The 13760-nt window shown below is 37.6% G+C and overlaps 1 pseudogene across 1 annotated transcript; it reads left to right on the top strand.

Annotated features, from left to right (window-relative positions):
- The first annotated feature begins 900 nt into the window (after positions 1–900).
- On the top strand, positions 901–11281 carry LOC306643303 (5'-AMP-activated protein kinase subunit beta-2-like; annotated as a pseudogene). Its single transcript has 7 exons — positions 901–1018; positions 1471–1627; positions 5773–5939; positions 6745–6839; positions 7068–7182; positions 10371–10504; positions 11165–11281. The product of its transcript is annotated as a 5'-AMP-activated protein kinase subunit beta-2-like (transcript).
- Positions 11282–13760: the final 2479 nt, after the last annotated feature.

Raw genomic sequence — 13760 nt, 5'->3', positions numbered from 1 at the left:
ATGACTTGGAGTTCCCCAGCTTTGGCTGCCTTCCCTATCACTACGCCTAAGTGGCATATCTTGTTAGAAATGTAGTGAGCAGTATTCCTGTACTCTTCACTCAGCAAATGTTTACTGATATCTTGCTCTCTACACAGTGTGTGCAGAATATGAAAAGGGATCAAATCTGGATTTATGATGTTATCAGCTGTCAAAGCAGTGATTCTCACACTTTAAAATATACTTGTTAAAATGCAGATTCTGGTTCTCTACATGAGGATGGGATCTTGGATCCTGCTTAGATTGTAACAAGCTCCCAGGTGATATGTGAATGCTGCTGGTCTGTATATATCACATATGTTGAGTAATAAAGGTTTCTTGTAGGGAATGATAAGTCCATTATCATAAAATCTTGGACTCCTCTCAACCCTAGAATTATCTGTGACATTTTTACACATTTTGTGTGCCTTCTAATTTTTTTTTTTTATTGCTTTCTCTTGGAGTTTATTTCTTCTGGAGGTAATCATTGCAAAAATGCTATTTCTTAGCTTATAAGAGCATTTTCCTTCTCTCCTTCTAACAATTCACTAATTTGTCAGGGTCTATCTACTATTAGACACTCCATTTTGAATTATTCCCCAGGACCCCAATTCAGGCTAACTAGTCCATCCTGTGGCTCTGCACAGTATCAGCCTCAAACCTTGACCTCTACTTCCCTCTGCCTGGAGATGAAGTCCATGGTATTGTTCCTCTCCAGGTCACCACTTGGAGAAATGTGTCTCATAAAATGTTTCAGCACACTTGTGGGTGAGTGAGGCAGCCATAGAGAAAGCTACACCTGTCCTGTGGCACCGAGCCCCTGACGTCCTCCCAGCTGTCCACTTGCCAGGCAGTGGGGCCCACAGCTCTGGTGCTTCGGGCATGGCGTCCCCACAGGGCGGTCCCTGTCCAATGCCCCTACATGGCACTGGATGCTGTGCACACCCACCATTGAGGCGGCAACAGCTAGAGAGGCGGGCAGGCGGGCAGGGGAGCCAGGGTGCGTGTGGCAGGAGGGTGCAGGAGTGGCCTCACACCACAGGCCTTGTAGCCATTTTTGGAGGAAACCCAGATCCCTGGCCATGGGTGCGGCTTCAATTTCAATAACTTTATTGCTGGCCTTGCCTGCCCGACAGCCAATGTGCCAGTGGTCCCAGGAAGAGGGAACACATTCCTGGAGGTGATGGGGTGCAGAAGTGGGTGAGGTACTGTGGGGGAGTCCCAAGGGCAGGTTTCCAGAGTGGGGGAGGCAGGAGACACAGGGGACTTGCGGGAGTCCCTGTAGGCCGGGAGGTTTGGGACCACGGGGCACAGTTTTCTGAAGCGGGGATTTCCTTTCCAGGTCCCCAGGTGCAGAGGCGGGACTGGGGTGTCCCTGGCTTGGCCACTGGGGTGTTTGTTTCCCACCGATTGTAGCTCTCTGCACCACGTGGCCCCCGAATTGAGCTGCAGCCATAGGAAAAACCACCAGCAACCGGGTGTCTGGGGAGCGTCACGGCACCAAGGCTGCATACTCGGAGGGTGACACGGTCATGCCCCAGGCAAGGAGCACAAGATCATGGTGGGGAGCATCAGCAACCCAGGCATCTTCAGCTTGCTGGACTCCAAGGTACTCGTCTCCATGTCCCCTACCGTGTTGATGCAGCTACTGCTTGGTTTCCGGACTCCTCCTCCTTTCCTTGGCTCCTTTTTATCACACTGAACTGGGTTACAGGATTTTTCTTTTTTTTTTAATTAAAGGAATATTCCAGGGAGGGAGGCGTTGGATCATAAATTCTTCTTGTGGTGCCGCCTAAATATAAGGCAGACATGGCTTTCTTGTTTTCTTGGTGGTTTGACCAAGACTTGAGCCACATATTTATGGCAGGAACCATAGACATTTCCCCCACCCTAACCATCCTTGGTTCTTTTAGCAATTTATAGGTTGTAATCTTTGGTGGAAAACTTGAGGGTGTAGATTGAGCCACTGCTTAAATTTTCCTTGAAATGTCTAAGTGTTTTTTTTTTTTTTTTTTCCTTGAATTTTCTGTTTGGATCCTTTTTGCTCTTTTAGGAACTCTGCACTTTGGGTCCTTTTCCCCTTTGTCATGGCTGTGAGCACCCACCACTTGTTAACTAGAATAGTTATAATATATAAATATTCTATATAATCATCTAGACTTGGAGATCAATAAAGGGCATCATTTAGTTGATTGTTCAGTTTCTGTCCTATATTTTGTAGTTGTGGTGACTGTGCTTTCAGGCCAGCTTCTCAAGTGGGAGGGCCAGTGATCCCCAGATAGCTCCACTCCACAGTTGTCCTTCAAATTTTTTCCTTAGCCTAAAAACAACAATTCATTACTTCCCTGAAAATCTTGCTTTCAATTGAAGGAGTTACAGGAAGAGGTCAATTGTGTTCCCCTCCTAACAGAAAAGACAGATGGAGCTGACAGCAATGCGATTACATTGTTTCTAATAACTTAGAAGTGTCAGGAAAAATACATTTAATTCTTTCTGGTAGGCTGTTCAGGGGTGAAATAGAAAAATGGAGGGATTGAGGCAATTGGCGAATATGTTTGAGGCTCTAGAGAGAAATTAGTTTTGTTTGCCACAGCAGTAGTACATGGAATTTGGATGCTGTGGTTCATTTTTTTGGATCCCAATTGAGAACATCATCAGAGAGGTAGAAATAAGAGTGGTGGAAAGGAGCATTTTATGGGGCTTTTTCTCCATTTTTTTCTTTCTTCTTCCATTTCAGAACTTCTTCCTCATCATGTGGTCTGTCTACCCAGCCATCTACATTTACTTCTTTAAAGCTTTCCCAAGGTGATCAACCTCATTGCATTTTTACCTCTTTCCCTACTTCAATAACTCAGGATTTAAGTACATTGTATTTGTCAAAACATGACTGAAGTCGTTGGTGTCCTGAATTAAAGTCAAATTGTTCTGTGTGAATTGGGGCCTATTGTGGATCATTCTTTCCCTCACTCCAATCTTGCCATTTGGAAAACAAGAAAATGGTTCATATAATTCTTATGGTCCCACCCAAATCTAAGAGTTTTTGAGCTACCCTTTTCTTCCCTCTGTATTTTACTAAAGCCTCTTCAAACTATAATTTTAAATGTTGTTTTGCCTCTTTTATCAGTGGTTCTGCTGTTTTACTTAAAGCAATCAACCTTTATTCTAGTCAGCTGCATTCAATCCTACCACAGAAATGTCATATAATAAATGGAAGGGCTTTGCTTGAAATGTTGGAGCATTAGTAGTTTGTGGCTTTCAGATTCTAAATGAAAAATCCTAAGTTGTAGAATAACTTATAGAAACAATGGAAGTGAACCCTCCATTGGATGCCAGCCTTTTTCAGCAGACTAATTCAATGGTTCTCAATCTTATTTTTGTATTGGAATCACCTGAGATTTGTTTAAATACTTTATGGAAAATTTGAATCATTTACAAAGTAGGGAGAACAGTATAATGAACTGTGTGTGCCTCTCACCAAGTTTACAGATTGATCAAATCATGAATGAATGCATATCATTTATACCCTAATCTACAATTCCTCCACCAACTTTTTTTCCACCAATTTTTTGAAGCAAATTCCAGATGTTATAACAAATTATGATGTACCTCAAAAGATGAGGTTTTTTCTCCATTTTAACATAATCACAGTCTTATCTGGGATGATTTTAAATATAGATTCCCAGGTCCTATGTCTGAATCAGAATCTTAGGTTATTTTTACGCATATCCAAAATTTCCTGTCAAATGCAGCCAGTCACACAGAATGCAATGCTTTTAGAATGTGGATACTAGATTTTCTTTTATGGTAATTCCATGTAATATTGTAAAAGCCTCTTCAGTTTTCTTTTTTCAGATTTTTTCTTTCTTTTAGTTAATTAAGTAATTAATCTGTGCTTCTGGGGCTGGAACCCAAGGCCTCATGCATTCTAGGCAAGTGCTCTATCACTGAGCAACATCCCCAGAACTTGAATTTTATTTTAGATCATGTGCCTGGTTTCTCAGAGTGTAGTTTTGAAGAATAGTGAGAGACAGTATGGAAAGTGGACTTTTCCATTCCCCACAAATGGAAAAAATCATAAGTAAATAAGCTAGTCTTTTTTTTTTAATGCACTTTATTTTGTTTGATAATATCATTACTTAACAGTGTAAAGTCCCTTTTACCTGTTACCAGTTTAAGGCAGGCCTTAGCAAATATTTTCTGTAAGGGACCACATGGTGAATATTTTAGACTATGTGTTAGGGGCAGTTATGGCCCGTCATTAGCTCCTAGAAAAACGCCCCGCAGACATAGGTCTCACACAAGGAACTTTTATTTTATGTGGATGTTTCATGTCTGCTCAGGGGGAAAGGAAAGAAGAAAAGAGAGAACGTGGCGCAAGATTTCTCTCACACATAGGAATTTCGCGGGCTGAGAGGAACCAATCTCGGAGGAGAATTCTTACAGACTGACTGATGAACCAATGACATATTAGAACATAACATAGGAGGCAGGAAGATTAGGCAGCATAAGCCGGAAATTCCTGTAATGTGAGAGGCAGGAAGAACGCAGACTGACAGGTGATGGGGAGGCTGGAAATTCCTGTAAAGGGAGAGGTGGGCGGAACACAGATTGACAGGTGGTTGGGAGGCCAGATTCCTTACACTATGTAGATAATACAGTCTTTCTCAACTGCTTCCATGGTGGTGTGAACACAGGTGTAGATAATAGGCATACACATGAGTGTAGCTATTTTTCAGTTAAAGTTTTATTAACGCACCTGGCTTACTGGCTGCAGTTTGCCAACGACTGGTCTAAAGGGATGGTAATAAAAAAGAACTAAGGAGTTAATATTTTTCAGAATCCTGCAAACTTTTTTTGATTATAAAATTGTTTTTGTTAAAGGAAAATGATTTTATTGTCTTTTGCTGTTTGAGATGCCAAAATTTGCATTCCTATACCTCAAACAGAATAAACCTGTCACAGGTGAGCAAGTATGATTTCATAATCATTTTTTTGTTCTAGTATTGCCTCTCACTAGCTGGACCAAGTCCTCTACCACTAAGCTACATTCCTACCCACTATTACTACATTTTATAAAATCAATGATCTTTTTTTTTAATTTTAATCAATTAACTGATTAATTTGTGGTTCTGGGGCTTGAACCCACGGCCTCACATAGGCTAAGTAAGTGCTCTGGCACTGAGCTAATTCCCCAGATCTTTAACATAAATTTTTTAATGTCCCCTCTTTGTGTAACTTATTAGCTAAAATAGAGTTTTTAATTTTTTATGAAGTTTGGTATCTGTAACTTTCTTTACAGTTGCTGTTTATAGTTGCTTATGAACAATATATACCTGGCTTAATTTTTAAAAATATAGCCACTTTTGTTTCATTTTTTTCCCTCCCTTAAGAGGTACTCAGAAGCATGTTATAATTGCCTGCCTATGAATTAAACTGGCAGTAGGGAGCAGGGTTTTCTTTTTCTTTCTTTTTTTTTTTTTTAAGGTCAATCTTAAGGATCTGAAAGAGTAAGTAATATATGCAAACTCAAAAGTTAGACTTTGATTATGCAGCACTTGAGCATAAGCCACTTGACCATTTGTGGTTCAAGATGAGCTCTTTTCATATGGTTTGTAAAAATCTGATTTATTCTAATTTTAAGGCTTATTTCCTTAGCTGAATCCTACACCCCTCTCTACTCTAAGAAGGACAATGACCTTTTTAAGAATTCTTGGGTCACAATTCATTCTATGGATAACCTATTCCTTCTTACAGCTCCCTGGGTACAAAGAGTTTGTATCATGGCAGCAGGATTTGGATGATTCCATAAAGCCCACCCAGCAGGACCAGCCTACTGTTATCCACTGGTCTGAAGGAGGCAAGGAGGTCTTCATTTCTGGGTCTTTCAACAACTGGAGCACCAAGATTCTACTGATTAAGAGGTGAAGATAAGTGTTTTGGTTGAGACTGCGGGATCCAGGAATACAGCCTGACCTGTTGTCCTTTCTATTAAGAGTGAACAGGCTGGACTTTCCACCTCCACCCACTAGATGCTTTCTTTGGAATATGTCCTATTCTGTAACCACTTAGTATCTATGGCATTGTTTTTTAACCTCATTGGGAGTCAGATGCTTTACCACTTAGAATATCATTACCTCAAGGGAATTAATAATAGCTTTGTTGGTGCATTTTTTAGGATGGTGTGGCACAGGTCTTTTCTATGTTTGGAGGAAGCCTGTAACTGACAGAATCTGTTGCTGTGACTTCTACACTAAAGCAAAATGCACTGTAAAATTTAAGGTGGTATTGTTATGTGGTACTTGCAGAGTAAAGATGAATTAACTGATTATTAGAATGGCCCAGATAACCAGATAGGTCATTTTTCAGTAATTATTCACCAAAATATGGAAAGTACCTTAAGGTCTCCTATATCCTAAATCTGTTAAGGTGCTTATACTTGTGAGGGATCTGTTCTGCTACAGCAAAATAGTTATACCAAGTTGCACCATTTTGGGAGATTATTGACTATTTTTTTTCTAGGCATTGGTTTAAGAAACAAAGTTGTTGGAAGTGTTAGAAACATATGTCCAAGATGATATAGATAAAGAGATTGGATGTATATATTATTTTTTACACAAGGGACACAGTGGCTTAGGATTATGGGAAGTCATTGGTATAATACTATAATTACCACTTCATTTTCTATATTCTGTCTTCTTAAAGAAGACCTTCTGTTTTCTTCTACAGCCATAATGACTTCATTGCCATCTTGGATCACCCTGTGGGGAGAGAACCAAAACAAGTTTTTTGTAGTTGGACAGTGGGTTCATGATCCATCAGAGGTAAGGCTTTGACCTCCAAAGGTCACCATGACTTAGCAGCCTCATTTTAACTATCATTGCTCTCTGAATTGATGGTAGCAGTTCCCTTACACTAAAGGATTTCTCTCAATAAAAGATGGAGATGCTGAGCATGATTATTTGTAACCTTCAGTAGACTCAGAGAGGAGGATGGGTGGAAGAGGATTTGAAAAGGGAATTCAATATTTTTTTTTCTGCTTATTGTTTCAGCCTATGGTTACCAGTCAAGTTGGCATGATTAACAATTTGACTTATGTCAAGAAATCCAATTTTGAGGAGTTTGGTGCTCTAAAACTAGATTCTATGGAAAGTTCTGAGACATGTTGTTGAGATAATTTTATAATATTTCTTCTCTTTTGCCTTGTCTTTCTTGTAACACAGAAGTGGTTTTAAAATTTCCTTCTTGAAAGTAATCTATTAATTTTTTTTTATTTCCATTTCTTCAGAGGAATCTTCTGAATCCTTTATATATGTGCACATATTTCTTATATAAATATTTAGATTCTATTCTTTATACCAAAAAAGTCTTATTCTAGTGTACCTTAACTTTTTAACCAAGTATCTACAGTAAGACATTTATTTTGCATTGCAGACCAATACACACATACACAGATATACAGAAGTGTAATATGTGGTATAATGTTTGCCTTTATTCCATGTGATGTATTATTTTCTGTTTTTTAAAAATATTTATTTATTTTGGTACTGAAATTGAACTCAGAGACCCTCTACCAACTGAGCCATAATCACAACCCCTTTTATTTTGAAACAGGGTCTCACTTAATTGCTGTCTGGCCTTGAACTTGAGATCCTCTTGTGTCAGTCTTTTGGGTCACTGGGATTACAGGCCTGCCACAGCACATGGCTGCTATTGTATATTTACAGCCTATTAGTAGACTATAACCTATTGTTTGAAAACTCTTTCTAGTAATATTTCAAGTTTTCCATTGACCTTTGGTGGTATCACCCAGCAGAGACTAGATGTGCCTTGTTTGTCTTACTAAGATGCCTCAGCCTAGTCTGCCAGTTTGATAAATTGGTTGGCAGTTCTGAGTTTTCTGAGACCCTACAAGTATAGTAGTCATTGGAGAAAAGTCACTTAAAAAACAACAACCACACACACAATATCAGGCAATTCTTTTGCATATAATCAAAATTTTGGAAATTTTTGATTTAAAAATTCTCCTGGTATGGGAAAAGATCTCTATACACACTTGTTTCTTTTTCTTTTTTTTTTTTCTTGCAGTGCTGAGGATTGAACCCAGGGCCTTGTGATAATATAGCTGAGCTATATCCCTAGTCCCTTTTGTTTCCTATAATATTATTTTTTCCAAGACCTTCATCTCTACTTAATTTACTATGTCAGTAATGCAAATATTCTCCAAACCACATTCATAATTACTGTTTTGCTACTTTACAGTAAGAGCTATGCCTGTCTAAGGAAATGTGCACTGTATTTACACTGAGTATTCTTCTTGCTTTGAGTTCAAAACCTACCTCTGCTACTAAGTAGTTTTACCATTGTGGACAAGGCCCTCAATTCTTTTGATTCTGTATGCCATGACAGTAATATCAGCGGTTGGACTCAGTGTTTCTCAGCAATCACAAGTACTGAAGTGGAACATATTAATAATCACAGGGCATAAGAGTGACATGTTGTTTCTAAAACTGCATAGTATAATAATTCTTTAGAAAATTTTGGATAATAATGTTTTTATTACATAAGCCATCAAAGTTAAGCTACACATTCTTTTTGACTAGTGGGCAGAGAATTAAAAGGGTTTAAAGATACCAAATTAATTTATGAGGCCACTGGTAACTGTATTTTTGCATTATATGATTCTGGCAAAGCAACCAATGAATAGTCAATCATAAATATACAGAGAGAATACCAGCATACTTTTGATATTTCTCACTTTCCTCTTTCTCCTAATTTTCCAATCCATTCAGGTAAACCTTAGGATACATTTTTATTAGGTTCTAATTTGCACTAAGTTTAGTGTAGCCAGTTACTTAACCAATTTGTATTGTTTTGGATGATGATGATGATGATAAGGAAATTTTAAAAAGACTATTCTGTGTACTTCCCAGCAGTGTTTTGTGGATTACATGACATAATAATTGGATGTGCTTTGGAAAGCTTTTAAGATATTGTATAATATTTGTATTTATTGTATAATATTGTATTTATTAATTTTGCTGTGCTTCATATATGTTTAACTGAAATCAGTTCTTTAAATGAACTCTTATAATCTTACAGTGGAGACTATAAACCATTTTTAAAAATCTTTAAACAAAATCAGTTTTCTTTATTGTTAAATTTTTCCTTCTATGATGCATTATTTTTTTCCATTTTTGAAATATAATTTACATACCATAAAATTCATCCTTTTAAATTGTACAGTTTCATAAGTTTTAGTATATTCAGAGTTCTGTTAAATTACCACTAGTTCCAGAGCATTTTTATTATCCTCAGAAGAAACCTTGTACCCATTTGCAGTCACTTTCCATTTCTTCCTCTCTCATGCTCCTATCAACCACAAGTCTACTTTCTGTCTTTATGGATTTGTCTATTCATGGTGTTTTTTGCGAGACTCTTTCACTTAGCTTAATGTTTTCAGGGTTAATCCATATTGAAACATGTATCTATTTATGACAATAATATTCCATGGTATGGACATACCATTTTGTTTGTTATTGATAGACATTTGTATTGTTTCTGGTTTTTGGTACTGTAAACATTAACATACAAGTTTTCATGTGGGCACATATATCTTGGATATATGCCTGGGAATGTAATTGTTGGGTCACATGGTAACTTTCTGTTTAACTCTTTGACGAACTACCAAACTGTTTTCCCATGTGACTATGATATTATAGATTCCCACTGGCAATGGGAATACTGTAGTTTGAAAGTTCCAACTTCTTCATCTTTGCCAGTATTTATAAGTTTATCATTTTAATTATAGCCATCCTAGTGAGTATGAAATGGCATCTTATTGTGGTTTTGATTTTCATTTCCCTAATGGTGATTACATAACTCTTGTTCTTATTGCTGCAGTCACTGTAGTATCAGTAATCTTAGAATTTGTAACCTTGTTATGTGTTGCTTGGGTGGGGGGAAAAATGAAATCTAATTTATTCACATTGTTTGAAAGTTTGCAAGGCCTCTTCACATCCATGATCTCTTTAGTTTCCTCAATAACATTGAAAATAGGACAAGGATATTTTTTTATTTTTATGGATGAGGAAACTGAGTGTGGTAAAGGCATTTTCCAAGGTTGTAAAGCTGATAAATAGGGTAGTTCTTTCCTTAGCTCAAGTCTACGGTCCCTCTCCTTTTCATTGAATCTTGTTGCCAGTGACTTTCCTTGCACTACTTGACACTTGTAGACCCAATGGGTTACAAGTTATGATCCATGACTTCTATATTTAATATTAATGGCCATGTGTTTTTCTATGCATTGTCCTAATTTTTGTACTTTTGCTCATATTTGTGGAAATACCTTTTAGATCTTTCCATCTCACCCCCTGGGCCTTATGGTCAAGAAATGTATGTATTTTGATCTGAAGCGAGATTCAAATTCCCACCCATCCTTCTTCCTCACCTACTCTAAGTTATTCTTAACAAGGACACAAATATTTCTGTAAGTTTTCTGAAAATCTTTCTGGAGGATCTGGGAAACTGTAGGATTAATTTGGCCAAAATTCAGTAATCATAGAGGTTGAGATTACTATAAAGGTATATTGAGATTATAAATCATATACATATGAATAAAACTATAAACCCCTTTTATCAAATCTGGTTTGTTAGCTTATTCAGGAACTAAAATCAAAACTTGTAGTAGTCTCTATTCTTGAAAAAAATCAGGACCACAGTGTATTGTAGAACCAATTTCTGAGAATTCCATTCCAACATGAGATAAGGAATACTTATCATTTGGGGATATACAAAAGAGTTACAATTTTTGTTTTGCATATAATTGACTTCTGTGTTTATTCTCATTGATTCTCACTAAGATTATTTTTGCTATTTAATGTAAATCTTTCATAGTTGTTGTAGGTAAGAATTTTCTTTTAGCTCTATTAAGATTAGCAGATCTTGATAGGGTTTCTGCCATGAACTGAGAATTTTCCAAATTCTCTGTAATAAGAATGTATTATTGATACATACTGAAGTAGATACACTAATGAAAGGAGATAAAGATAAGGTGTTCTTAACAGTCCCAGAAAGCTCTGAGAAAGAGTAAGCTGATGGTTTGTTCATAAAACTAATGTTATTCTTTTTAATTTTCTGTGTCTGTTAGTGTGATACAGCCTTACTTCCTGAGCCCACCCATGTTATGCTGAACCATCTCTATGCATTATCTATTGAGGCAAGTGGTGTCCTTGGTTCTTCACATCTCAGCTATATGAAAGATTAGGGGGTAACATGTTGTGTAGTGGTTACTTGTTCAGTTACTTCATTTTACTTAAAGGTGACAGTAATGGTTAAGAAGAACTTACTTTTTAGCCAGTGGGTCACTTGTTTTTAATTTCATTCTCTCTATCTTTGTTCTGGCAAACTGACTTGTCCAGTGATTGAACAGTCTATTTTATTTCTCAGTTTCTTTTTGGGTGGCTAGAACTTTTATACCACTTACTTATTTGAGTTCATAGCAGTAAGACATCTTTTGCAGAAAGTCAGATTTAGCTTCTAATTCAAAGAATACTTGAATGTGATAGTAAGACTTCTTTCTCTCATTTTAAATGAGGAATTCAGCTACTTTTAGGTGCCACTATTGTATACACCCAAATGATTGCTTCTATCCTGTACAGTAGGTAAAGGAGAAATGTGACCAGACTTGCTCTGTCCCCTCTAGCTCTAGAGTCCTCCTTGCTTTCTCTGCTATTTGAGATTCTGGGATGAAAATTTCTGTTCTGTCTATCTCACCGTGTCTGGGGTTACACTGTTAGAATAGAGTTATATAACTCTGTGACTGTCAAACTAAGCTGATGGTCATCAGAATGACCTAGGAAAGTTTGTGAGCATACGGATTCAGTGGCTCCATCTCCAAAGATTTCAAATGAGAGCATCGAGATCCAATCACATCCCCAACACTTTTGTATTATTTTTACTTTGAAACAGGGTCTCACTAAGTTTCTGAGGCTGTCTTTGAACTTGTAAGCATCCTGCCTCAGCCCCCCAAGTCACTGAGATTATAGCCATGCACCACCATGCATGGCACACTGCTTTTATTTCTTAGATGTGTTTAGCTAAGATTAGGGAAATCACTGGTAGAATGACTGTAATAGATTATATGGTAATATAGAAAATTTTAAAGTATATTTTTGAATTTCATTTTTATAATTACCTTGTGAGCTATTATTTTTAATCCCAGTTTTATAGATAAACTAAGGCTCAGAGAAGGTCAAATTTCTAGTAATTAATAGAAAGGACAGAGGCTCAGTCTCCTTATCCTAATGCCTTGTTATATCCTCTGCATCATCATGCCAGGTTTACCAAATATGTCTTTCTTTGACCTCCTTCTCATTTCTAAAAATTTTTGCTGGGATTGTGTGTGCTGGTGTGTTTTACTAGGGTTCAAATCCAGAGAATGTGCATGCTAGGCAAGCACTCTACCCCTGAGCTCCACCTCAGCATTTTTATTTAATTTACAGGCAGGATCTCGCTTAGTTGTCTAGGCTGACCTCGAACCTGCCTTAGCCTCCTGAGTAACTAGTATTACAGGCATACACCACCATGTCCAACTGAAGTTGAATTTTTACTCACCTTCTGTCATAATTAGGCTATGTGTCTGGATACTCTGGTCAAAATGTTAACCTGAGATGCATTTATTATGTATAATACAGTATGGGAGGGAAGATGGGAAAATGTATTGGTTTCTAAATTAGATTGACTTGGGTTCTTTGGCTACTGAAAAACAAAAATAACACCATGATTCCATCAAAGCCAAACTTGAATTGACTTGTGCTTTCTAAAGCATCTTTTTTCTGTACTACTTGACTTGTGGACTTTTGCTTTATCCATTCTAAACCTACCCCATTTCTCCTGCAGTGACAAGGACCAATGACAGAGGTCGCTCAGGGACATCCTGAATCTCTCTTCCCCTTTCCCTCTGTCCTCTGTGGTAACCATCCAGCAGCACATATGCAGTTCTGGAGTGCCACCTGCCTTTGCCTAACATCCTGTGGCTCCAGGGCACTTAAATTGGATGAAGATGAACTGTTTCATGTTTTATGTCCAGTTAGCACTTTTCATACACTCATTCATATTCTGAAAGAAGTTTCTGTCTTGAGTTTTCCTTTTATCAAAAATCAGAAGGCCTAAGGTAATCTACTATGCATTTTAAGACCCCACATAGTTTTCACATACTTCTGTACTACTTGGGATCTAATTTCCCTTCATTACTGCTTCCAAACTCCTTAATAGTGACAGTTTGTCATAAGATCAAGTAAAGATATTGGGAATCTGAAGGAGTCAAGATTACTGCAGGCCTGTGTACCTGGATCTTAAGGGGGGAAATTCTGACTTTGATTCCCATTGATAATTCAGAACTCTGACACTACAGCTCTTCTTATTTTCGGGGATTTCTGTTATCAATTACAAAATTGAAGTTCTGGGTCACAATTACAAGTTGGAAGTTAGAACTGAATAGTGGCATGGGTGTTGTCCTTAACAGGGCCCTAGAAATAAAAGAAAGGGAATTTGGACAGGCTTTCAAATTATCAGGCCATCAAAGTATCTTACAGACTCAGAAATTTGGATAAGATTATGTAGAGGGAAGTGAGAGGGAGGAGGGGTATGATAAATGGTGGAATGGAACAGACATCATTACCCTATGTACATGTATGATTACATGAATGGTATGAATCTATATCATGCACAATCATAGACACAAA

This window comes from Sciurus vulgaris, assembly GCF_902686455.1.
Source record: "Sciurus vulgaris genome assembly, chromosome: 13".
Taxonomy (NCBI): Eukaryota; Metazoa; Chordata; class Mammalia; order Rodentia; family Sciuridae; genus Sciurus; species Sciurus vulgaris.
Note: the sequence above shows the minus strand (reverse complement) of the source record. Positions and strands in the feature narration are given on the sequence as shown.